Source organism: Fukomys damarensis, unplaced genomic scaffold, assembly GCF_012274545.1.
Source record: "Fukomys damarensis isolate Sample0158 unplaced genomic scaffold, DMR_v1.0_HiC HiC_scaffold_31, whole genome shotgun sequence".
NCBI lineage: Eukaryota > Metazoa > Chordata > Mammalia > Rodentia > Bathyergidae > Fukomys > Fukomys damarensis.
The window spans coordinates 30,383,551-30,390,500 of NW_022900943.1; positions in this window are offsets into that span (position 1 = coordinate 30,383,551).

Consider the following 6,950-nt stretch of genomic DNA (forward strand, 5'->3'; position numbering starts at 1 on the left):
AAATGCACAGCTGCAAGGGACAATGATAATTTGCCTTGCTATAAGTGCACTAGCACAGCACTCAGCATTTCCTTCTCTTCTAAGAATCAGTGCATAAATAATATGTACTACTCAAGAGGGGGTCTGCACATTCCCTCCACAAAATAACACTTCACATGAGTTCTAACAAAAAGAAATTTGCAAAATGTTCTATTTTTGCTACTTTTACTTTTTAACATGTATTGGGCACTTGAGAATTATCTCAAAAGACCAGACGGTTCAATAAAGTACTTATCACTATGTGCACTAAAATGCACACAGAAAACAATGGTTACAATACAGACAATGTCTTCTACATGTAACCAGTCTGGTACTGAATGTTCTTCTCTTCTGTTTTCTGGTCTGTGTCCTCTTATTCACAGAACAAATGCAGACAAGTATCACTCCTAGTGTGGCTTCTCTAGGTGGTCTACCCAACTTCATTTCAAAGTCACTTTCAGAAAACCTTTCTTTTCTGTCTTTTAAACAAATGGGCATTTCCAAGATGTGTGGTTTTTCTAACTACCTTATCCTATGTTGGCATACTTCTTTACATTTGTATTGTCCACATGCAGGAAGTTTTCTTTTAAAAGATTAGGGGAATGTTGAGAATAGTTTTTTCATATATATACACAGGCCTTCTGCAAATTGCCAGTAAATCTTCCCAAATGGTGGTGGGAATTTCCAGTTAGCCAAACAGAATGTTACTTTACATTTGTCTTTGTCAGCTGTCCATGGCCCACCAGCCTTTCCTTCCATCCACAGCCTGAGCTCCCTCACCTTCCAGGGCAGGTGAGGACTTTATTTGTCCTCCTCACAAGGAGGTGTGGTTCTCCTGCACAGCTGGGACACAACAGCTACCACAGCACCTGGATCAACACAGTTTTATGGCAAGAACTAGCCAAACCTTCAGGCCTGCCTTCTACAGTGTGTGACGTAAACACCCTCTATTGTAGTCTGGAGGCCGCCATTCTTCTCACCACTCCTCACTGCAGCCTCCACAATATACCACATTCTTGACTGCTGGAGGGGACTTTGCCTTGGCCTACAAGCCTGGACCAGGAGACCCTTCAACTTGAGGGGTTCTGGCTCTAAGGCCACCTCTGTCATCAGGTCATCAAAGTGGGGTGGGAGAGCAGTTTAACTATTCTTTAAGGCCTGGGCCCAGCCAGTGGGAAGCCACAGTGAGGGGTCCAAGAGCTTGCACAGAAGAGCTATGGCCCATCCTAAAGCCCCCGAGGTCACACTGCCATTGGTGGGGGACCTGGAGGACCCTGGGGAAGCAGGATGATCTCTGTTTCTCACTGCACTTTCTGCCAGAACTCCTTTCCTATCCGTATTCTTTTTGTTTTAATTTTTTTCCTTTGTATAATTGCCCTGGCTAGTATTTCCAGAATTATATTGAATAAGAATGGTGACAGTGGACATCCTTGTCTTATTCCTGACTTTAGAGAGGAAGCTTTCAGATTTTTTTTCCATTTAATATGATATTGGCTGTTGGTTTGTCATAGATGACTTTAACAGATTGAGAAAAAGACCATATATTCCAATTTTCTGCAGTATTTCTATTATGAATAGATATTGGACATTGTCAAACATGCTTTTTGCATCTATTGAGAGGATCATATTTTTGTCTTTGGCTCTGTTAATATAGTGTATTACAAGTGGTGTAGTGCAGACCAGTGTGGCTGCAGGTAGATTCCAGACAAGTATTTGCCCAACCCCAGAGGCAGGGGAAAACCTGTCAAGCCAAGGCCCACCTAGGAAAAAGTGGCAGAGGCACACAAGCTTCAGGCATAGGCCCACCTCATAGCATTGGGTGACTGTGGGCAGGTCCCAGGGAGAAGGAGTTGTCCAGATCAGCATAGCCACAGGCAGATCCCACTCAGGGATCCACTCCAACCACAGAGGATCAGAAACCTGCCCTACCAAAGCCTGCCCATGAAAAAGCCACATAGGTGCACATGCTTCAATCAGAAGCTACCCCATAGCATCCATGGTTTGAACCCAGGAATGGGTGTATTGGTGAGCAGCAGATAAAAAGCCTCTTGGTGGCTTGATGAGAACTGAAGACCACTGGGTGAGCAAAACGTTGTCTCAATTAAAGCACAGTGGGCTGCATTTGTTGAAATGAGAACACATGGAAACAAGTCTCAAAACCAGACTTCCAGAATCTAAGACAATCCCAAAGGGAAATGAGGTGGAACAATCTGATACTCAACTACCTGGACTCCCCCAACTGGCAACAAAAGACAATCTGGAAAAAAATGAAGTAAAAATTTTCTCAGATAATAGCAGAGATTATGCCCATAGTGCACGATGTGATTAATAAATCTAGAACAGATACAGATTAAAAAAAATAGAGGAGCTGAGAAACATGATGGAATCCCAACATAGAAAACAAATGGAATCCACAAAACAGAGGAAAACAGATTTCCAAGAGATTAGAAACTTCACTGAAAGTTTAAACAACAAAATGAGCCAATATGAAGATAGAATTTCAGATATATAAGATAGGTTTGCAATTGGTGAACAGGAAAATAAAAATCTAAAATAGTAAGCAGTCATGAGAAATCAATGCAACAGCTGCTAGAATGTGCCAAGAAGAATAATATAAGACTTAAGGGAGTCAATGAAGAAACAGGAGAGAATGCAGATGACATAGAAAATGTTCACTGAGGTAATGGCAGAAAATTTCCCAAGTAGAGAAAAACAATTTGACATAGAGATAAGTGAGGCATATAGGACTGCAACTAGCCATGATAAAAAAAATCTACACATAGGCATATAATAATTAACATTTCAGAAGCCCAGCATAAGAATGAAGTTCTTCAAGCAGTTATACAAAAGAAACAAATCACATACAAAGGAAAGCCCATCAGAATCATGGCCAACTTCTCAAAACAAACCCTCAAGGCAAGAAGAGAGTGGAGTGATGTATTTCAAATGCTAAAGGAAAACAGCCTCCAACCCAGACTGATATACCATGCAAAACTATCTCTAAAAATTGATGGATAAATAAGATACTTTCATGGCAAAAAGCACCTTAGGAACTTCATGAATACCAAACCAGCACTCCAAAAAAATTTAAACAACACTTTAGGAAATGACAACAAGGATAACAATGCCAGGAAGACCAGCAGAACGAATCCATCAGGCATGACAAGAAATTAAATGCAAAGGGGGAGAATCCAACAAAAAGAAAAGGTCATGACAAGGATGAGTCAATACATATCACTTATAACCATCAATGTTAATGGTCTCAATTCACCAACCAAAAGAAATAGATTGCCAGAATGGGTAAAGGAGCAAGTTTCAACAATAATATGTTACATATATACAAGAAACATGCTTAATTAAAAAAAACTTATAGACTGAAAGTTAAAGGATGGAAAACAATAACTCATGCAACAAGAACCTGGGGTGGAGGAGGAGTAGCTATCCTTTTTGCACATTGTGTGGGTTTCAAACCAACACTGATTAAGAGAGACAAAGAGGGACACTACATCCTTGTAAAGGGAACAATCTAAGACAAAGAGAAAGCAATCATAAATATATATGCACCAAACACTAGTGCACCCAACCATATAAAACAAATACTAATGCACATGAAAAAAATAAATAAGCAATAATATAATAGTATAATGGGGGACATCAATACACCACTGTCACAAATAGACAGATCAACTAGACAGAAAGTAAACAAAGAAATATTAGAACTCAGTCAAACTCTTGAACAAATGAACTTAACAGATGTTTAAAGAGTGTTCCACCCCAAGAAATCACAATATACATTCTTTTCAGCTGCACATGGGTCATTCTCCAAAATAGACTACACTTTTCCACATAGAACATGTCCAACTAAGTGCAAAGGAATGGAAGTGATCCTTTGTATATTATCAGATCATAGTGCAATGAGATTGGGGGTCAACAGCAACAGAAACTGCAAGAATTATGTAAACACATGGAAATTGAACAATACACTGCTGAATAACCAATGGTCACAGAAGATATTAAGAAATCAGACACTTCCTACAATTAAATGAAAATGACAATGCAACATATCAGAATCTATGTGATACAATGAAAGCAGTCTTTCAAGGGAAATTCATAGCACTGAATATGAGTATTAGGAAAACAGAACAAGCACAATTAAACAACCTGATGTTGAATCTCAAGCTTCTAGAAAAAGAAGAGTAAGACAAACCCAAAGCTCATACAAGGGAGGAAATTATAAAGTTCAGAGCAGAAATCATGCAATGGACACTAAAATAATGATACAAGAAAATCAACGATGCCAAGAGTTGGTTCTTTGAAAGAATAAACAAAATTGACAACTCCTTATGCAACCTTATGAAAAAAAGGAAAGAAAAGGCCCAGATCCATGCAATTAGAAATAAAAAGGGTGACATATTGAGGATATACCTCTAAGTGAAATAAATATTTATACACATGTATAAATACTGAATAGTTTATCTGGTGTGAAAAACTATAATGGTACATAAGATCCTAATGATATAATTAAAAATGTGAAATAGGAAGAAAAAGGCTAAAGGTGTAGGGGAATTGGGAAGGGTAGGGGAAAGGAAATAAGGGAAAAGAAAAAAATGTGAGAAAATGGAAATAAAGTATTTGTAAAAAGGAAAGGGAGGAGGGGGTGAAGGGAGGGCTGGGATAAGGGGGAAAAATGAGAACCAAGGCCTGTCATGTAAAGGCACAAGATTCCAATGATGAATGTAACTGTACTGTATATCTAAAATGTACCAATAAACGCAATGAGTGAAAAAAAAAAAAGAAATGAAAAGGGTGAAATTTCAATGGACCGAGAAGAAATCCAGAGGATAATCAACCCCTACTTCAAGAACCTATAATACAATAAGGTGGAAAACAAAGAAAAGATGGACAGATTCCTAGATATGTATAAATTGCCAAAGGTGAAAAAAGATGACCTAAAAATTCTAAACAACCCAGTATCAATCAATGAAACTGAAAATGTAAGTAAACTTACCAACTAAGAAAAGCCTGGGTTCTGATGGCTTCCCTACTGAATTCTATAAGAAATTTAGAGAGGAACTACTGCCACTACTGCTTAAACTCTTCAGTGAATTGAAAGCGAAGCAGTACTCCCAAATACATTCCTGCAAGCAAGCATCACCTTGATCCCCAAAGCAGAGAAAGACCCAACCAAAAAAGAGAACTGTAGGCCAATCTCACTAATGAACCTAGATGCAAAAATCCTCAATAACTGCCAAATAGAATGCAGAATATCATCAAGAAGATTATACACCCTGACCAAATGGGATTCATCCCAGGGATGCAGGGATGACTCAACATACATAAATCAATAAATTGTAATACACTATATTAATAGAGACAAGGATAAAAACCATAGGATCGTCTCAATAAATGCAGAAAAGGCATTTGACAAAAGCCAACACACATTAATAACAAAAACCCTACAGAAATTTGGAATAGATGGTCTCTACCCTCAATCTAATAAAAGCCATCTGTGAAAAACCAACAACCAATACCACACTAAATGGTCAAAAACTGAAAACCTTCATGCTAAAATCAGGAACAAGACAAGGATGTCCACTATCACCATTCTTGTCCCATACAGTTTTGGAAACATTAGCCTCAGCAATTAGACAAGAGAAAGAAATAAAAGGAATAAATATAGGAAATGAAGAAGTCAAATTGTTATTATTTGCAGATGACATGATAATCTATATAAAAGACCCCAAGAACTCCACCAAAAGTCTTCTAGACTTAATAAGCAAATTCAGTAATGTAGCTGGATACAAGGTTAACACACAAAAACCAATACCTTTTCTGTACACAGAAAACGGGCTCACTGAGAGAGAAATGGGGCAATCAATTTCTTTCACAAATGCATACACTAAACTAAAATCAAAATGGATTAAAGATCTAACTATTAAAACTGAAGCACTAAACCAGCTGGAAGAGAATTTAGGTAGAGCTATAGAGCTATAAAAAAGATTTTATGAACAAAACCTCAGTTGCACATGAACTAAGACAATAAACAGGTGGGATGTCTTCCTATTAAAAAGCTTCTGCACAGCAAGAGTAACGATGAACAGTGTGAAGAGACAACCCACAATGTGTGAAAAATTTTCACCAGCTGTCCCTCAGACAGAAGTCTACTTTCTAGAATATGTAAAGAACTTTTTAAAAAAATCAGTCCTCCAAAATTCAAAAACCCAATCTAAAAATTGGCATCTGAAATGAAGAAATATTTCTCAGACAAAGAATTAAAATAGCAAATAAACATATGAAAAAATTTTCAACATAATTGGTCATTTGAGAAACGCAAATGAAAAAACACTGAGATTTCTCCTCACCCCCCAAAGAGTGGCTGCTATCAGAGAATCAACTAATAACAAATGCTGGTGCTGTTTTAGGGAAAAGGAACACTGCTCCACTGCTATTAAGAGTGTAGACTGGTGAAATCACTGTGGGAATCAGTACGGAGATTCCTCAAAGATCTAAGATTAGAAGTCCCATTTGACGCAGCTATTCCCCTGCTGGGTATCTTCCCTAAAGAATGAAAAGAACCACACCATAGTGATTTGTGTACACCCATGCTCATAACAGCACACTTTGTGATAGGTAAAACTGGAAGCTGCCCAAATGCCCATAAATGGGAGATTGGATTTTTAAAAAGTGGGGTTTTCATAAAATAGAATACTACTGAGCTATAAAAAAGATAAATAAAAGACATTTATAGCTAAATGGATGCACATTGAGGCAATACTCTTAAGTGATATGAATAGGACACAAATGTGTAAATACAAAATAGTTTCTCTAGTGTGAGTAATTGAAAGTGAAAATAAGGACTAAAAGTATAATAGATAATGTGAAATAGGAAGCAAATGGACAAAGAAGAAGGGGAAATGGAAAGGGTAGGGTAA